This window comes from Petaurus breviceps, unplaced genomic scaffold, assembly GCF_028583685.1.
Source record: "Petaurus breviceps papuanus isolate PSGF00001 unplaced genomic scaffold, PetGlider_PUasm1.0 90845, whole genome shotgun sequence".
NCBI classification, from domain to species: domain Eukaryota; kingdom Metazoa; phylum Chordata; class Mammalia; order Diprotodontia; family Petauridae; genus Petaurus; species Petaurus breviceps.
The window spans coordinates 5,433,983-5,452,802 of NW_027187359.1; the positions used below are offsets into that span (position 1 = coordinate 5,433,983).

Here is an 18,820-nt window from a genome sequence, read left to right on the forward strand (position 1 = left end):
CTCTTCCCATCCATTGTAACAGTTTTCTCTTGCCTCTTTTATATGAGATAATTTACCCTAATCTATTTCTCCCTTTCTCCTTCTCCCAATATATTCCTCTCTCACCTCTTAATTTTATTTTTTTAGATATCATCCCTTCATATTCAATTCATCTTGTGCCCTCTATGTATACAGGTACATACATATGCACACCTTCACATATATATTTATACAAACCTACACCCTCCTGTACATACATATATATTCCCTTCAACTGTCCTCATACTGAGAAAAGTCTTATGAGTTAAAATGATGATTTTTCCATGTAGGAATGTAAATAGTTCAACTTTGATAAGTTCCTTATGATTTCTTTTTCCTGTTTGCCTTCTCATGCTTCTCTTGCTTCTTATATTTGAAAGTCAAATTTTCTGTTCAGCTCTGCTTTTTTCATCAAGAATGTTTGAAAATCCTCTATTTCATTGAATGACCATATTTTTCCCTGAAGCATTATGCTCAGTTTTGCTGGGTAGGTGATTCTTGGTTTTAATCCTAGCTCCTTTGACCTCCAGAATATTACATTCCAAGCCCTTTGATCCTTTAATGTAGAAGCTGTTAGGTCTTGTGTTATCCTGATCGTGTTTCCACAATATTCAAATTGTTTCTTCCTGACAGCTTGCAGTATTTTCTCCTTGACCTGGGAACTCTGGAATTTGGCTATAATATTCCTAGGAGTTTTCTTTTTGGGATCTTTTTCAAGAGGTGATTGGTGAATTCTTTCAATTTCTATTTTGCCCTCTGGTTCTAGAGTATCAGGGCAATTTGGCTTGATAATTTCTTGAAAAGTGGTGTCTAGGCTCTTTTTTTGATCATGGCTTTCAGGTAGTCCAATAATTTTTTAATTATCTCTCCTAGATCTATTTTCCAAGGCAGTGGTTTTTCCAATGAGATATTTCACATTGCCTTCTATTCTTTCATTTGTTTGGATCTGTTTTATAGTATCTTGATTTCTCATAAAGTCACTGGCTTCTATTTGCTCCAATCTAATTCTGAAGGAATGATTCTCTTCAGAGAGTTTTTGAAATTCCTTTTCCATCTGGCAAATTCATCTTTTTAACACATTATTCTCATCATTGGCTTTTTGGGCCTCTTTTGACATTTGAGTTAGTCTATTTTTAAGGTGTAATTTTCTTCAGTCAGGCTGTTGACTAGCTTTTCTTGATTTTCTTGCATCATTCTTATTTCTCTTCCTAATTTTTGTTCCACTTCTTTTACTTTGTTTTCAGAATCCTTCTTTACCTCCTCCATGGTCTGTAACCAATTCATATTTTTCTTGGGAGCTTTTGACGCAGGAGTTCTGACTTTGTTGTCTTCCTCCCATTCCATTCTTTGATCTTTTTTGTCCCTGAAAAAGGAATCTATCAGGGGTGGCCAGGTGGCTCAGCAAGTAAGAGCACCGGCTCCAGTGTTGGGATGACCTGGGGATCAAATCCAGGCTCAGATACTTAGCACCACACCCAGAAATAACTGGCCGTGTAACCTTGAGCAAGTTACTTAACCCCGATTGCTTAAAAAAAAAAAAAGAAAAAGGAATCTATGGTAGGATCACATTTCCTCTGCTTGCTCATGTTGCCAGTCAATTACTTGACTTTTGAACTCTTTGCCACAATAGAACTCTGCTTTCAGAATGGAGAGAGTTTTGTCCCAAATTGCTGGGATTTTAGCAGCTGCTGGAGCAATTAGGAGGGTGCCTTCTCTGCAGCCTCCACAAGCTCTGGCACCTGGCCACACACCCCAGGACCTCCACCCAAGACCCTAATCCAGATACAAGCAGGTCAAAGCAAGAGCGATTACCCTCTGAATGGTCACTTGGTCCCCCTACACTCTGCAGGCCAGGAGCTCTGGAGGCAGCCATGTGGCAGTAGCTGGGACCACATGCCTCCACCACTTCTTGCCCTGTGGTCAGGGGCCAGACTGTGCTATTCTGACTCCCTCTTCCAGCAGAGTTCCCGACTGACCTTTTACTTGCTCTTTGGCGTTTATGGGTTGAGACGTCTGGAAACCACCACAGCCGCTAGTGATTCACTCTCCTGAAGTCTACTTTGGCCACCACTGGTCAGGGCTGCCTTGGGGCCAAAACCACACGACTCACATGGGGCTGGGCTCAGCTCCTAGTTTGGTGTGATAGACCCTTCCTGGCAGCCTGCTGGGCTGCCTTCAATGTGAGATTTGTTTCTCTCTGTCACTTTGTGGGTTTTGTAACTCTAAAATTTGTTTAGAGTCATTTTTTACATGTATTGGAGGAGGTAGAAGCCAGAGACATGGGGAAGTCCTGTTTCTCCTCTGCCATCTTGGCTCTGCCCCCCACCCCCTCCCTTTTGCTTATGTTCTAAGTATTGGGTTAACTTTGTATCAAAATAACTCTGACCCTTTACAAAGTCAGCCTGCTAAGTTATTCACCCCATTTCACCTTGAGGGCTTTAGCTTAAATTAACTTATTCATAATGATATTACAACAGGTCTCAATATTAAATGGAACATTTTCTAAAAACAGCCATGAATAGGCTGTGTGAGAGACAGGTGGGAAAAGTAATTGTAGGTCAGATCTGTCCATATAACTGTATTCAAAAATCTTTAATGCCTCTAGGATTATGTACAAATTCCTCAGCCTGGCACTTAAATTTCCACAATGTGTTTCTCATCTATTCTTCACTTACCATTCAGGCAAAGTATGCAGCTAACTATCTTCTAAAGGAGCCATTTTATCTCCCCTACACCTGGCACTACATACAATGATTTGCCACATCTGGAATTCACTTCTTCCTCACCTTCTAGAACCCTTGGTCTCTTTCAAAGCACCATTCATTTGCCACCTCCTCCATGAGGGCTTTGCTGATTTTTCCTATCTCTTGACTTTACCTTTCCTATTTATTTACAGGTGTAAGTATTTTTATTTCCTCAGTAGAATGAAAACTCCCTGAGGGCAGAGATGGTTTCTTCTTTGTCTATCAACAAACACAATTCCTGGCACATAATAGTTGTTTAATGTTTGTTAGGTAGACTTATTGTACTCAAATCCATTATCTATAATTTTTTTAAAAATTGCTCAACATATTCATATCATTTTGTTTTTTTTTATTGTGACCTCTTCATTCTCTGAATTTCTATAATACTGATAATAATAATATAGACCCTACTCAAATGCACCTATCATTTCATCAATATGAATGTTCCCTTAAACAATCAGAGAGCAACCTATCTCTGCCTGTCCTTCTTGGCAACCTCTTGTCTATCTCCTCCCATAAGTTTGCAACAGGAAGTCCCAGTCTTCCTTGCCTTGTCCTGACATTTCAAGAGTACCAGTGGAGGGCACCATTTGAAGGGTCCTACTCTGGCTATTCACCTGTGATCCCTTAATGACCAGACCATCTTTTTTACTTTTCATACATTTCCTTGACGACATCTTTTAATCTTGTTCCTCTTGGTTATATGCTGCAGCCTATTCATACCTACCATTGCCTGCTGTGTGATACTCATTCTTAATCCTTCCACTGAGGTTGTATTCCATGCCTCTATTCCATACAACAATACTGATAGATTGCTTCTATCTAGAAATATGGGCCTTGAAGTCAATAAAGAAGTGTTGTAATTTCCTCAAGAACATCCAGTAGGAGGGAAAGATACTTTCCTTTCACAGTCCGACTCTGGGCCTGACTTTTTGTCCATCTGTACTGTCTTACATATATGCATATATAATATGTGTGTGTACAGACAAGCTGTACAGAGTATATATCTCTCCAAATATAGGTGGAAATCTGTCCAAAAGACATTTTTCATCCACTTGGTTTTCTCATGTGCATGGACAGGCAAACTCTTCTGATTAATTACAGATCTCTTCCAGTTCTGTTCTTGACATAATCTGGATGACCTCATCATCTATAAGGAATGTCTCTTCAACATGGACTCTGTACTGGATGTCTTCCAGCACAGTGGCAAATACCTTTGGCCAGCATACATCTGCTGGGCTTTTGTTGTTTTTACCTTGCCTGATGTTTATGATCAGAAGGTTGATAAACAGGGTTATTTCTGTTATGTCCTCTTAGAAATTTTGAATTATTTTGATGTATAGATGGGAGTCACCTTGCAGCAAAGACCCTATAAGGTAGTATTCTGCAACAAACAAAGCATAAGCATGTTGGGATCCTATGCCCTATACATTTTTTAGTTAACTGTGAAATGGTAAAAATGTTGTCCATTGTTGAATATCACTAGTAAAAGTCTGTTAATTCTTAACTAATATTTGCATCAAAAATATGGTTGATTTGTGTATAGACTACTCTTACAAAGCCTTTAGGAGACTAGGCCCATAGGCTATTAGTTAAGTATGTTCTCATCTGTCTTTTGGGGGTATTTATAAAGTCTAAACATTTTTAAATACCTTTGCTACTTCCCTTCCTTCAAACATCAGTCCCTCAGTGCCCTTCACATTGTTTTACCTTGAGCACGAATCTATTCTACACACACTGGATCCAATCCAGCTGCTTTTTCCTTTTTTGTTACCTTCAGTGCCTTTTAACTCTTTTATAATCACATCCAGGACTATGATTCTGGGGCCCAAATATTGTAGTTCTGCTATTCTAGATGGAGAAAACCATTTGTTTTAGTGAATTTTGAAAATATTTTCTGTTTATTTTTTTTTCTGTTTGTAGCCCTCCTTCCATTTTCCTTCTTGAATCCTCTTGGGATGACTTTGTTTAGTTGGATACCTTGCCAAGTTTTCTTTAAACTTATTTAATGCTTCATTGCTTCACTCTGCTTTATGTGAAAATACTATTTGTAATCTGTTGTTCATCATCCTCAAGCATAAGATTTTTAAAATGAGTTTACATTTTAACTCAGTATTATCTTTGGTAACCATCTCTATTTGGCAAGTAAGAAGGCAACAGATATATGTGGTAGAGTGGTAAAAATGGGGAAGATATGTACCATATATCATTGTAGGTGATTTTTTGGGAATTTTCAGAGCTTTCTGTCTCAACTAGATGGTAAGCTCTTAAAAGGGCAGGGATCTCTATATATCCTGTTCTATGCACAGGAAATATTTGACACAATTTTATTAGCAAAAAAATAACTATTGCTTTGCCTTTGGTAGCCATATCCATTTGGCAAGGAAATAATGTTTATTGATTAAGGCACCTTCTGGATTCTTTTGCTCTTCCTCTCGTGACAAAAATTTATGGATAATATGATTATAACTGATGTCATTATAATTTATGCTGTCTACTTTCCATTTTTTTTGTCAGCTACATGTTTAAGTCATTCTGGGTCAGGTTTATTTCAATTTTATACTATTTTTTTCTTATTCTCTCTTACTTTTTTTTCTTTTTTGCCTTTTTTTTTTGGAGGGGGGAAGGCAGGGCAATTGGGGTTAAGTGACTTGCCCAAAGTCACACAGCTAGTAAGTGTTAAGTATCTGAGGTCAAATTTGAACTCAGGGCCTCCTGACTCCAGGGCCACTGCTCTATTCACTGCACCACCTAGCTGTCCCTATTGTCCTTTTTTCTTAAAAAAAAAAAGATCAACACAAAGTTTGATCTTAGCTTTGATGAATTGATGGTATGATTATGCACAGATAACTGACTTGGGGCTAACCTGCATATCAATAACAAGTCTTTCCTTGTTGGCTGAAATATATTCTATTTCATTCTTTGTGGTGTTATTTGGTGCTCACCATGTCCAATGACTACCAATTACTTTCTTAAAGAGGTGTGGGGCTTTTGTGTAATCAATTTGTCTTTGGTTTTTCTCATTCTTTCTTTCTTAACCATGTTTTCTCATCTATTTCTCTCTATTCTCTCCTTTTCCCACTCTTCCACCAATGTCACCAGATATCAGAGTGTGGGTGGGTCTAATTTGGAGGGTCTTAACAAGTTCTTCACAGATTTCCCACTCTGTCAGCACTCAATGTTGGTGCATAAGCTTCAATTATTTTCATGGAGGTCTTTATGCAAATGCTCATCATTGGTACTGCAATATGAAGATCAAATAGCCATGATATAGTGTTTATTGTTGTCTTTGGACATTCAATAAAACCTATTCTCCCAATTCTTTTCATTGCCTCTCCAAGGAACCAAGGAGAGTCATTCTTCCATTTAGATATGACTCCCTTGTATTTATAATCTGGTCTTGTTTATAGTAACAATGTAAAAATGGATATGATTCAGTTCTTCCAGCAATATGTCCATTCATTGTTCACTTAGATCTTACATCTAGAGATTCAATAGTAAGATTAAGTTTATTGACAGCCTAAAAGCTGTGATTCTTAGCATCTTCTGCCCCCTTTTATAACACTCTGGCATCACTTCAAAACAGAATGAGAGGGAAGGGAAAGTGCCATTTAAAATTTTTCTTTGTTTCATGGGTTGCTATACACACATGTAAAATATACATATATGTGTACCCACATATACATGCATGCAAACATGTGTGTATACATGCCAGGTGACTAGCCTTCTGATTATGTGCCTCTCTGTGGTTTATCAGGTTGGTCCTGAAAAAACTGTTCCTAGGGGCACATTCAAAGCTTTTCCAGCATGGTAGAACTTGCTGTAGCTTGTACCCTGTTGACATAGCCTTCAAGAACCCAGGACCACCTCTATGCCATGATGAGACATTGGAATAGGACTTGAAGCATATATATGGGCTATATAACATTGCTATTTGTCTTAAAAAGATTTTTTTCAGAGTTTCCTATTCCAATTAGATTACAAGCTCCTACAAGGGCAGGAGTCTTGTATCCTGTAGTCTTCTATTCACAGGGGGTATTTGATACAATTTTATTGTATTGTTATTATAAATACATATTGTATTATTATTATAAATAAAAACCTATACTTATGACTAAAGAAGGATATTCCTTTATCTGGAAAAGTCATTTGCTTCAAATGAAGTAAAAACTTTAGAAAGGCATTGCTTGGGATCAGTGGAGAAAGGGGACATGTACCTAGCTGGACAAATTACTTTTAGCGATGGAGTGATAACCAGAGCACCTCCTATCTCTGGGTGGATATTATGCATAATCACTCAACAACCACTTATTCACCACTATTCATGAGCCATTGTGTTAGATGCCTGATGAAGACAGGGCCAGGCTTAATGATAACTAGGACATCTCTTGCTGTTTTATTCTGTTCTCATATCATTTGGCTTTTATGGAAGCCTGTGTTTGCCAAGGAGCTCTGAGCAGCTGTGGCAGATGGAGGCTGCATTCTTTTAACCTGGTGCTTTGGGGAATGAGAAGATATGGGAATTCCCAGAGGTGGAAAGGATGGCATTGGGAAATGTAGTTAGAAAAACAGTGAATTTTGTGTGCCTAAAAATATTTTTTGATGATACAGTTGTTGAAAACTTTCAGTAAACCTGTCTGAGAATATCTCCCCTGCTGTGGTTTTCAAAATCACTAACAACCAAGCACCAAAGTGCCAGTCAGACTAATCTATTTATGATCTCATGCCTGATTCCTTGTTTTCTACCCCGACTCCCAATTCTTTGTATTTTAAACTCATATTAAGAAGGAAATAAGCATTTATCAAGTACCAATTGCCAGCAACTGCACTAAGTATTTTACAGATATTATCTTATTTGATCCCCACAACAACCCTAGGTTCTATTATCCCCATTTTACAGTCAAGGAAACTAAGGCAAACAGAGATTAAGTGACTTCCCCAAGGCCACACAGCTAATAAGTATCTGAGTCTGAATTTGAGCTCAGATCTTCCTGACTCCAGATCCAGCACTCTGTCCATTGAGCCACCAAGCTATCTTTAGCTTATTTTTCTCTTCTGCAAAATTTTCCTAAAGATTCACCTCTTATGAAGCTATCTTAGAAATTACACCAAGGCTCCATTTGCTCAAACACTCCAGCATCTTCATACCAGTAATGTAGACACCTCTCTTTCAACTATAACTGATGATGTGTTGCAATGTTATTGTTGTTTATATACTCCCTCCGTCCTCTTCCCCACCCCAATTTGTGTCAGTTTTAGTAGCTGTTTAAACAAAGAAGTCATGTCTTCTATCCCTCTCTCCTTCCAACATCTAGTAAAGTTGTCTCTATACAATATGTGTATAGAAAAGGGAATTGATTGATTTGTTTCTCCCTTGCTTTATGGTTCAACTCCTCCTTCTGCCAAGTATTCTCTTCTCCTGAATATATCTCTTAGAGGGTAGCTGCTTTGTGAACCTGACCTTATGAATGATGTTGAATTTGCTCCTTAAGAAAGTACATCAATTAAGGGAGAAAAAAACCCATTTGATATCAAAAGTGGACCAATACTTGAGGTATAAACAGTTTTGGAGTCAGGCTAGGAGTAAGCTGTGGGCAGAATGTAGTAAGGGTATGCAGTGAAAATAAGTATGAAATAAGCAGGTTTCCTGTTCTATCTTTACTCAGGGCCTCCAGTTCACATGGATTGGCCCAATCTCCTCAGACTTTCTAATCATCCTTCCCCACTCATCTTAAACCTTGGGGCAAGAATGAAAGATGAACTGTGTTCTCTGAAGCAAACAGCCTCCAAGGAAATTTTACTAATCCCCTTGGTTAATATGAATTAAGTTGGGAGTAGGAGTTCCTCCTTTGAGGAACAGTGTTTGAAGAGGGAGCCAGGCCTGGCAGCCAGGTCTAACTTTCCCGTTTTGTGAATTAATAAGGTAAGGGATGGGATTAGGGCAGGAACAAACATTGGTGATTACAGACTCTAAGATTAAGCCATCCACAGTTCCATATACAATATATGCTAGTACAGGTTCTAGGATGGTGGAAATAATGGAAGGTGTAATTAGGGACAGATATAAAGTGCAGCATAAAGAACCTAGACTTGAGGATCAGAGACAGGCCATGGCATTTCTATTCTATTTTGCTTTCTTTCCTGTCTAGCCTTTCTCTCACTATCACCTCTTTTCATCACCTTAGAGGCAGCTAGGCCCAGTGGATAGAGCACTGAGTCTAGAGTCAGGAAGACTTGAGTTCAAATCCTGACTCAGATGCTTACTGGCTGTGTGACCCTGGCAAGTCACTTAACCTCTGTGTACCTCAGTTTCTACAACTACAAAGTGGAGATAATAATAGCACTTGCCTCCCACTTTTTTTTCCTGAAGATCAAATGAGATATCTGTAAGGCTCTTAACACAATGCCTGGCACATAGTAGGCATTTAATAAATGCTTGTTCCTTCATTCTACTCTTGCACTAGTCTCATATTTTCAGTCTAATTGAAAGATCTCTGAAGGTCAAAGAATTTCTTTCTTGAACTCCTCCTACAATGTCCCATCACAGTAAATTCCTTTTATAATCTTCCACCTCTGATGCTCTTCTATCTTCTTCCTCATACTCCCACCGTAGTTTAACCCCTACCCCCCAACTGTCTTTAGCTCTCTTCTTTCACATTCTCTTTGTCTGTTCTTTAGCCATCAGTGCTTAGCTCTTAATAAATAAATTGATTGATTGATTGACCACATGGGAAGGAGAAGGGTATCTGGGATCACTGAAGTGGATGTAAAGGGATTCCGGTGAGGGAAAAGGTAGTTTTAAAGTTCCTTTAAAAAAAAAATAGCCCCAGGCTGGAGAGGTAGAGATTAACTAGAAACTTCCTTCTTCAGGGCAGTTACTTCCTATGATAAGATAGTCCCTGCTCCTGGGTTCTGCCTACTATTCCTAGACACCCTGGACAGCTCCTTGCTCCCTTGTCTAGGCAAGCTTTTGGAACTGTGGACCAAAGAATCTGGGGCTTGAGAAGTCTACCTAGAATCATTATCACATCTCAGCTTGAAGATTAATGTTCAAAACCTCAGCTCTATGACCTTAGGCAATGTACTTAATTACTCTCGGCCTCAGTTTTCAGTTGTAAAATGAGAGATTGAAATAGGTGACCCCTAGGATCTCTTCCAGTTCTATGATCCTATGATGTAGAAACAAGGAAAGTCAAAAGAACAAAAGATGGCTGAGGAAGAAAGCTGATGTTTAGTCTGCCCTGGAGCTTTTCTAAACACTCTCTAGGTCTTCTCAGGCTCCTCCCCCTAATACTTATTGCGAAGAATGTATATTTGGTCCAGAAGAAATTTGAGGACCTGGTTGTACTTTGAATTACAAAGACTGACACTGTTACTTTGGACTTCATACTCTTAAAGTTTGGTCCTCAATCCCGGCTTGGTGTGATCTATCATGGCAATCAGAGCCCTGTGCTTGCTCAGAGGGAGAGGGCCTAGGTTTGAGTCCTGGCTCTGCAATTTACTTGGTAGTGGGACTTTGAGTAGCCCACTTAATTTCTCAGCATCTCATTTTTCTTATAAATAAAATAAAGGAGTTGGGTGACATGATTTCTAAAGTTTCTTCTAGCTTTAACTGCCATTGTGTGATTCTGATCAGCTGATTTCATCCCTCAGAGAGAAATCCATTATCAGGCTCACCAGTGAGCCAGATGAAGAACCCTTGAAGAATCTAACTTCCTTAGTGCCCCATCCTCTCAGTTCTAACTTGACCCTTCCCTTCCATACTGCTCCTCTCTTAACACATGGAAGTTCTTCTTCCAAGAGATCCCTTATCTTAGGACATTAAAGAAGAATGAATAAGATTGGGAATGAAATTAAAGAGAGAGAAAATGTGGGGAGAAAGGGTAAGTGAAGGCCAGAGTAAAAGCCCAGTGACTGTTGTAGGGCTAGGGAGGATGAGTAAATAAAGGATATGATATTCATTGTCACCTAATGATTGTTACCATATAAAAAGGCAGGGAGTATTGACTTTATATCTGGAAGGAAACTTAGAAATCATTCAGTCCAGGTCCCATTTTATATATTAGGGGACTGAGGCCCAGAGATGTTTGGACTTTACCAAAGTCACAAAGGTAGCAAAAAGGAGAGCCTGAGTTTTCTGACTCCAATTCCTGGACTTTTGCCACTATCTCATGCCAAGAGAGCCAAAAGGCTGTTTTTTTTTTTTTTTTTTAGAAAAGGTTTGGAATGGCTAAAAGAGATAAAGGTTAGAGTGAAGTCAGTCAATCAGGAACAGGGGGGACTCTTTAGAGGCCTTCCTTCCAGGGCAGAGAATAAAGAGCTTCTTTGGGAGGAGTAGGACAAGGGGAAGGAACTATTAGTTATCATGGAAACCTTCCTAGTGGAGAAAGGAACAATTTGAAAGAATGAGGTCATGGAGCTGGCTATAGCCATTGCTAATGACTAAGAGGATTGATACAGAATCTAGATTTTGAGAGAGAATAAGCTTTATAAGAGAGACCTTGAGCACCTCTAGTCTTGGGGCTCAATTCTACCTAGGTGGTGCTAGTCTAAGGTCTTGACCAAGCAATATAATGTTAAGTACCTAAATGGTCTAAACAATGGGACCTTTAACTCTTTATGGAAGAAGCTACCTTGCTAGAAGCCTAGAGGTATTCTTGTCTGATTGATAGGCACTATGGTGTTATGCTTTATAGGGTTACAGGATTTTTAAACTGCAAGGGACCTTACCATCTCTCTCATTTTATAGATGAGGAACAAGCACAGAAAGGTAAAGAGTTACTCAATAAGTGACAGAATCTGGATTTGGACCCAGATCTTTCAACTTCAAATCCAATACTGTTTCTACTGCACCACATTGCCTCCACTTGAATAAAATGCCTGCGAACCACTGGAAGAGTAATATAATGTCACTTATGAGTTTTCCCTCAACCAGTCAAGACTTTTTCTTAGTTACAGTAGAAATTCCTGGTCTAGGCTTGGAGACTGGTTGCTGGTTTCTTCACTTGGGCTCTGATTAATTCTGAATTTCAATAAACTCCTCATTAATTGAAGTGTTTCTAAGGCACAGTGGGGATCATAATGGGTTTAGTATCCTATACTCTGAGATACAGCCCCACTGCATCCAAGCTCTTTATCTCACTCAGGGTTCTAGAAAAACTATGATAATCTAGACTGAGCTTATACCAGTATTCAAGCATATGAGCTGCAAGCCTTCACTTTTGTCTTATCCTGAATGGCACCACTTAGCTTACATAACCCTGAGTTTTATGGGCAGAGATCCATCCCCCCCCAACACACACACAACACCACTCCCTAATTCAACCAGAAGCTAGGCCTAGTCTCCAATCTTTTTATTTATTTTTTTTTTTAAAGCTCCCTATCTCACCCAAGCTGGAAGTGCAGGGGCTACTCATGGTCCCAGACCCAGTGCCACTCTGATTGGCATGGGAACTTGGACCAGTTCCATTTTTCAACCTGGAACCATTTGCCTCTCCTAAGGCAACCTGTGTACCTCCCCCCACTGCCGTCATTCCTGAGGGCATGCTAATGCAGAACTTAGTGCAGATATCAGTAATGTTTAAGGGATTTAAGATCTTCCCTACCCATTAACAGGCCTAATGTGGAGTCCATTAGGGGAAGCTTGCTTAGAGGAGGGTTGTTTGTAAGAAGGCTTTCACATCTTTTGCTAATTTCTAATTAGGCACAGGGTCAGGAGGGTTGTGATCCCTTCTGGCTCTGATAAGTACCTATACACACACATACACACACTCTCTCTCTCTCTCTGAATTGGTATTTTGCTTTGAGGGCTTGCTTATGAGAAGGATCTAATGATTCCTTGATTGAGATTCTGAGTGGTTGTATGTTCAGAGCTCCCTGACTTCTCAGATGTAAAGGTTCTCTCTATCCAGTAATGTATGTAAAGTGTGTAGTTGATTCAGGCAGTCAGAGTCCTCCCTGTTGGTCTTTCTCTGCTTGTAGTTTGTCTGGAGTTCAGGGTGCTGACTTTTCTCCTGAATTAATGAATATTAATTTTATTGAATGAATAAATGTTAATAAATGAATAATATTAAAACAATTTAAAAAGACTGTTGACCCCTTAAAAAGCTGTCTTTCCTGGCAAAGCAGATCTAAGGGATTTAAGCAGCCATCCTAGGTATACCAGTATGGTTGCTGCTACAACACCCAATTGGTTTGTCTGTCTTCAATCTTGACCATTAATGCACTAAATATAGCAGGACTTGAAGAACTCTCATAACTTCCCTGTCTTCAATCTATATTTATATTATTTTCTTCTGGTTTGCTTCATAATGTAAATATAGCAATCATCATCACTTAACCCTCTAGAAGACCCTACTTTCTGTGGAAAACCCAATATTTTTTTAAATTCAGATTTACATTTTTATTTTGCTTTATTGGTATTAAGTGACTTGCCTAGAGTCACACAGCTAGTAGATATCTGAGACCAGATTTGAGTCCAGGTCCTTCTAATTCCAGGGTCAGTGCCCTATGCCACCTAGTTGTTTCCAGAGATTTAAATGTTTTCTCAATGAAAAGGACTTGCCATCTATTTAATGCTTTTTTTTTTTTTGGCAGATATCCATTTTCAGTCAATCATTTTTGCATTGCCCAACTTTGGGTGTACCACTTAGAGTTGGAGGGAAAGTGTTTCTTGCTACAAGATTGTTGAGTTTCAGCTGAATTCAGGTATCAATTCTCCCAGGTTAGACCCAGTAAGCTGCCATGTATCATCTTAGAGGCATGGGGATTTTTGGAGCTTCTGATGTCTAAAACAAGGCACTGGAATGTTACATTGAGCATCTGTACACTCTCTATCTTTGAAGAATAGTTATCATGTAAATTGGCATACTGGCATATAGAGACATGAACTCTATCTTGGGAATATACTCTAATTCAATTTGGTGAATGAAGCCTCCTAGAGCTAAGATACATCGTGCAATAGAATATTCCTATCATTTGTAGAAGAGAGGGACAGGACCTGTGATTTCAAGTACAGGGAACTTTTGGGTGGGGAAACTCCCATTACTAATGCATGTTGGCACCTTTAATACAACTGATATTCTTAGAGAATTGCTTTCAAGACTGAGTGGTTGTGCCTTACCAAGGATCACATGGCCAAAGAGGTGTCAGAGGAAGGACTAGAGCTCAGGTCTTTCTGGCTTTGAGGCCAGCTCTTCATCCATTATGCTATACTTTCTCTAAAACAGGTAAAACATTCTTTTCTAACATAAGCAAAATAATATCATCTCCTTGCTAAAGCTCTGGATCCCTGCACTGTTCACATGCAACCTGGCAGACTTAGCTTAAGAAAGTCTTCATCACTATGATGCGTACATTGCTTAGCAGAAATACTTAGTGTCTGCTGATTTGACTGTTGAATTGGTTGGTCTAGAAAGAGTTACTGAGGTTATAGGCATCAGCCCAAGCCTGTTGTGTCCAGAACTCTCAGGCATATAAGGTACAGTGATATGATCTTGGCACTCCCTTCTCTTTTTTTCCTCCTGTAGATAGTTCCTTTTCATGGCACTTCCCTACCTCACTGGCTAGAATTTTTCCATTTCCTCAGGGGTCTGGCTGGAAGTGGGGGTGAAGGGTCTTATTTTTACAAGTGTGGTATACTACTTATTCACCCCAGGACCCACCTTTTCATACACAGTGTTGACAGCATCAACCTCACATAGATTTCAGCTTTGTCTAATACAGGCACAGGAAGAACATCTATGTGGGAAGGTTTCCTCTTACCCAGACTGACCTGCCTATTAACTGAACCCCTTCTTGCCCAGGGGCTCATCTGGTACCCAAATAGGCTCAGTTAGCTGAGTGACTGCTTTGAAGCCACTCTTACCTGTGGAAACAAAAACCTTCCCATACCAGAGAGTTCAGCAGGCATTCTTCAGGCAGGCCTGGCTTAAAATCATAGCCCCTCAGGGAAGGAAGGGACTTCAGCCATCATTCAGTTCAATCCAGAGCTGAGAGGGAGCATACATTTACAACATATCCAACAAATGATTTAAAAGCCCTACCAAAAAGTGACAGGGAGCAACCTTCTAAGGGAGTTCATTTCAGTTTTGGACAGCTCTAATTGTATTAAGTCCTAATGTTGAGCTCATAATGGATAACTTGTCACTGATTATATGGCAGGGAGTAAGCAAGGAGGAGCAGCAGCTTTCATCTGAGTCTATATCTACAGTTAAAAGACCAACCAGCTGGGAAGGCTACAAGCCAGAGCACCTCCAGGGTAGAGTGACCAGCATGATAACAAACATAACTGACACATACAGTGCTTTAAGGTTTGCGTCTTTTACACATTATCACCAGAAAAATTCTCCATAGAGAAGGATAATTTATTGGATTCTACCATGGCATAAAGGAAATGAGGAGAATGTGGTACAGTAAAAAGAGTCCAAGAACCTGGGTTCAAATGGCTCTTTTGAAGTGTGACCTTGGGTAAATCACAACCTCTTTCTCTGGTCCTTAGTTTGTGACCTAGAGACTATGTCATATAAAAATCAGCAGAAGGAGCTGGGAATGTTTAGCCTTGAGAGAAGACTTGGTGGGGAAGGAAGTAGCAATTGGATAGCTGACTTCAGTAATCGAAGAACTGTCATACAGAAGGGATATCGATCTTGTTCTCTTGGTGCTAGATGACAGACCTGGGAGCAGCTATTAGAAGCTGCAGAGAGGCAGATTTAGGCTTGGTGTAAGGATCAAACCTAATGATGCTCATTAAAGCTATCTGTAACCCTTAAAGTGCTATACTGATGAGCTCTTATTATCAGAGGAAAAAATCTCAATAATTAGAGCTCTCCAAGAGTAGAATGGGCAACTTTAGGTGGGTCCTGTGTTCCTTCAGTGGATGGATGGAAGGGATGATATAGGGATGATAGATGTTTATAGATGGATTGGCTTGGGTCACCCTTTAATATCCAATGGCTTTTTGATACTGAGATATTGTGAAATAGATTTTTGTTGGTCAAAATACTACTGGGGCCAGTGCTTGCTTCTTATAGACTCTAAAGTTCACCTACTCTGAGGTATCATTAGGGCTGGAGTCTCTACTCTTTAAGCAAATGATCTAAGGCTAATAGTGTGTGTGTATGTCAATTTTGCCAAAGTCAATGCTCCTCAGGTCCAAATTAGGTGTTTAAATGATCCTAAAACAATTAGTAAGGAGGCTTATACTTCCAATCTCCATAAGAACTGGGATAAGAATATACTCCAGGATCCACTGAAGAGATGCCATAATGTAACAATACTTTACATTCATATAACATCTTAGATGTTGCAAAGCATTTTCCTATCCATTATCTCATCTGACCCAATCAATAACCCTTTGAGGTAGACAAGAAAGTTACGAGTTTCCATTTTATGTTGGAGGAAACTTCACCTTGTCAGTTCCCTGTCTTTCTCAAACCTGGTTTGAAGAGAGTGGGGCAGGCTGACTATGGGGTCATTTTGTGAGGATTATGCCCTCTGCTGCTGATCCATAGGGAGCCTGAAAAAGATTAAACCACATGCTGACTAGGCCATGGACTGGAGGTAGAGGTCTGTGAGAACTATTACCCTAATCTAAAGTGTTATAAGATAAATTAGTCTGGGAAATTAAGCAGCAATTTACATAAAAATGAAAAATAGTCTACTACATTACTGGTCCTATACTTCATCCCTGACCTGGCTGTCTTATCCTCAGGACACTTGTAAACATAGGAAGGGGTATGGATTTTCTTAGGGGTAATAGTTTTTTTTGAGCCTTAGATGCTGAGCGTATTGTTTCCTGCTTGTTGCCTGCCATCCCCCCTCCCAACACTGGAAGAAAGTGGGCCAAAAATGGCTCCTTGTAGGTAAGCAAAGGGCAAAACCTTTAATGTTTCTGGAGACCTCAGGCAACTCTGCAGAGGCTGGATGACCTTGTAATGAACAGAGGAGGCCTCAGAGACAAGTATTTGAGGCCCGACACCATAGCTCTGTAGCCTTCTGGCTCTCCCTCACTCAGGTCAGGACTTCTCAGGGCTTGAGCCACAATGATAGGAGGCACCATGCTCTCCTGAACACATGTTATTTGATTTAGAATTCCAAGAGCCCCTAAGTCCTGGGAAAGTAGCTATCCTCCTCAGCTCCCATTTTCCTTGTTTCCCCTTAACAACGAATATATCTCTTTTGGTGGCCTTTTCTCCTTCACATCCAGGTCTTAAAGAAATGCTAACCTTCTCAGCCTAAGTGTCTATAATTTCCATTCCTAGATTCCTTCCAGGTAATGGAAAAGGATAGATGACAGGGTAGATGGAGATGTAAACAATCTGCTGTCCATAAGTATTTCTGTTCCAGCCTGACAGATTCTACTTGTTTCCATAGGAAACCATTTGTAGCCACTGGGCCCAGTTCACAGGCCTTCCTTGGCTGTATTCAGGCAGAGGGTGGAGGTCAGCTGAGGCAGAGAGAATGCAGGGAGCCAGCTGTGGAGTCTGTTATTTCATTCCTGCCACTGCCCTTTATAAATATTTATAGCAGCTCCCTTTCTAAAAATAACACACTGGAGCCCAAAAAGGAGGAAAAAAAAACAAAAAAAAATCACCAAGAATTGGGACTGATTATCATGTATGCCAAGGAACTATTTAAGAACAGTGAAAGGCAGAAGATGGTTTCACCAAAGGGCCTCCAGGGAAAACCAGACCGGGCACACTGCTCCCATCCACATCTCCCCTGGCCTACAATACCCTTGCTTATATTCCTGGTATAGGAAAGGACTTTATGATTTGGACTCTGTGGCTACAGCAGTGAGCTCTTTCTTTCCCCAGGTTACGGAGCATGCAATGTCAAATGTAGTGGAAACCCAATAGTGAGAAGCAAAAGTCTATTTTTAGTATGTGGCCTGGGTAGGGGTGTCTATAAAGCTGAGTATGAGCCTGAAGCTTCCTCTGTGTGATAGAAGAAAACTTGCTGGTGTGTTTTTTTTTTTAAGGTCAAAGTTCATGTGGGAAAACAGTGTCTCCCACCCTGGGAAATTACCCACATTTTAGCAGCAAGTCAGAAAGAAACCCAGGTCACTGACACAGGATAAGTGCTTTTTTTTTTTTTTTCTTTCTTTTCTTTTTAAACTTCCTGGGAAATTCCTTGTTGCAGAGATGAGCCCATGCCCTGAGGGGAGTGGTGATGATGCTAGTACATGCAGGAATCTGAGAGGGAAGGGCCCAGCAGGAGGACCCTCTGGCAGCCCCTCCCCTCCTCCCATCACCATTGGCTCTCCTCGTCCTGGCGCTGTGGTGACAGGCAGACTGCAGGCTTGGTCCAGGTGTGTGCACTGGAAAGATGATGGATGGGAAGGTGCCTCTGGGGGAAGGTTCTGCCTTCATCATGTCAATGCCAGCTTTCTCTGTTGTCCTCTGAGTCTCTGCAGGACAGATCAAATGTTAGTAAAAAGAGAGATATACATTCTTTCTTGCAATGGTTTCTGGGCAAATGTTGTTAGGGTTTGGTATCAAAAGAGTAATCTATGTAGGTCCCGGGTTTCTGAGATCCTATCTTAAAAGCATAGTGTATCTTGAGAGGGGTTGGGCAGAATTCTTTCTGGCTCTCTTCTAAGGCAGGGGAACACTGTTTCCTTCGTGTGGGGGGGGGAGGGCGGGGACAGTGAAGGAGTGTCTTTTGGGGCACCTTTAAAGGTCATGTTCAAGTTTCAGGTGCAGGGGATGTTTCCAAGGAAGGGGTAAAGCCAGGGTTGAGATGTTTCTTTATCTGTACAATACTGGTCAGCTCATTTGCCTTCCAGCTCTGTGAATCTTATGAGATGAAAGGTATCAAATGAAGTCTACTAAAAACACTGAGACAAAAGGATCTGGAAGTGCGGATGGGAGAGGAGGGAATAGCATATGGAAATATTAGGAAGGGAAAGAAGCACTAGCTGTGAATTAGGAAAAGAACAGAAACTGAAAGATATTTCATGATACAAGGTACAAATAACCCAGTTACTAGAGTCTGTGTTTCAAATGAACAAACCATAGTATACAGGATTCTCTTACAAATCCTACCAGATAGAGGGA

The 18,820-nt window shown here is 40.2% G+C and overlaps 1 protein-coding gene and 1 long non-coding RNA gene across 12 annotated transcripts in view; one reads left to right on the top strand and one right to left on the bottom strand.

Moving 5' to 3' along the window:
• Positions 1-18,820, top strand: part of LOC138149102 (uncharacterized) — a 258,992-nt gene that overhangs the window by 30,579 nt on the left and 209,593 nt on the right. The window lies entirely within an intron of this gene.
• DTNB (dystrobrevin beta) overlaps positions 849-18,820 on the bottom strand; it is a 375,244-nt gene continuing 357,272 nt past the window's right edge. For all 11 annotated transcript variants that reach the window (XM_069071996.1, XM_069072001.1, XM_069071997.1 and 8 more), the window contains one exon: positions 849-18,171. The gene's annotated coding sequence lies outside the window, so the exon portion shown is untranslated. The remainder of the gene's footprint in view (positions 18,172-18,820) is intronic.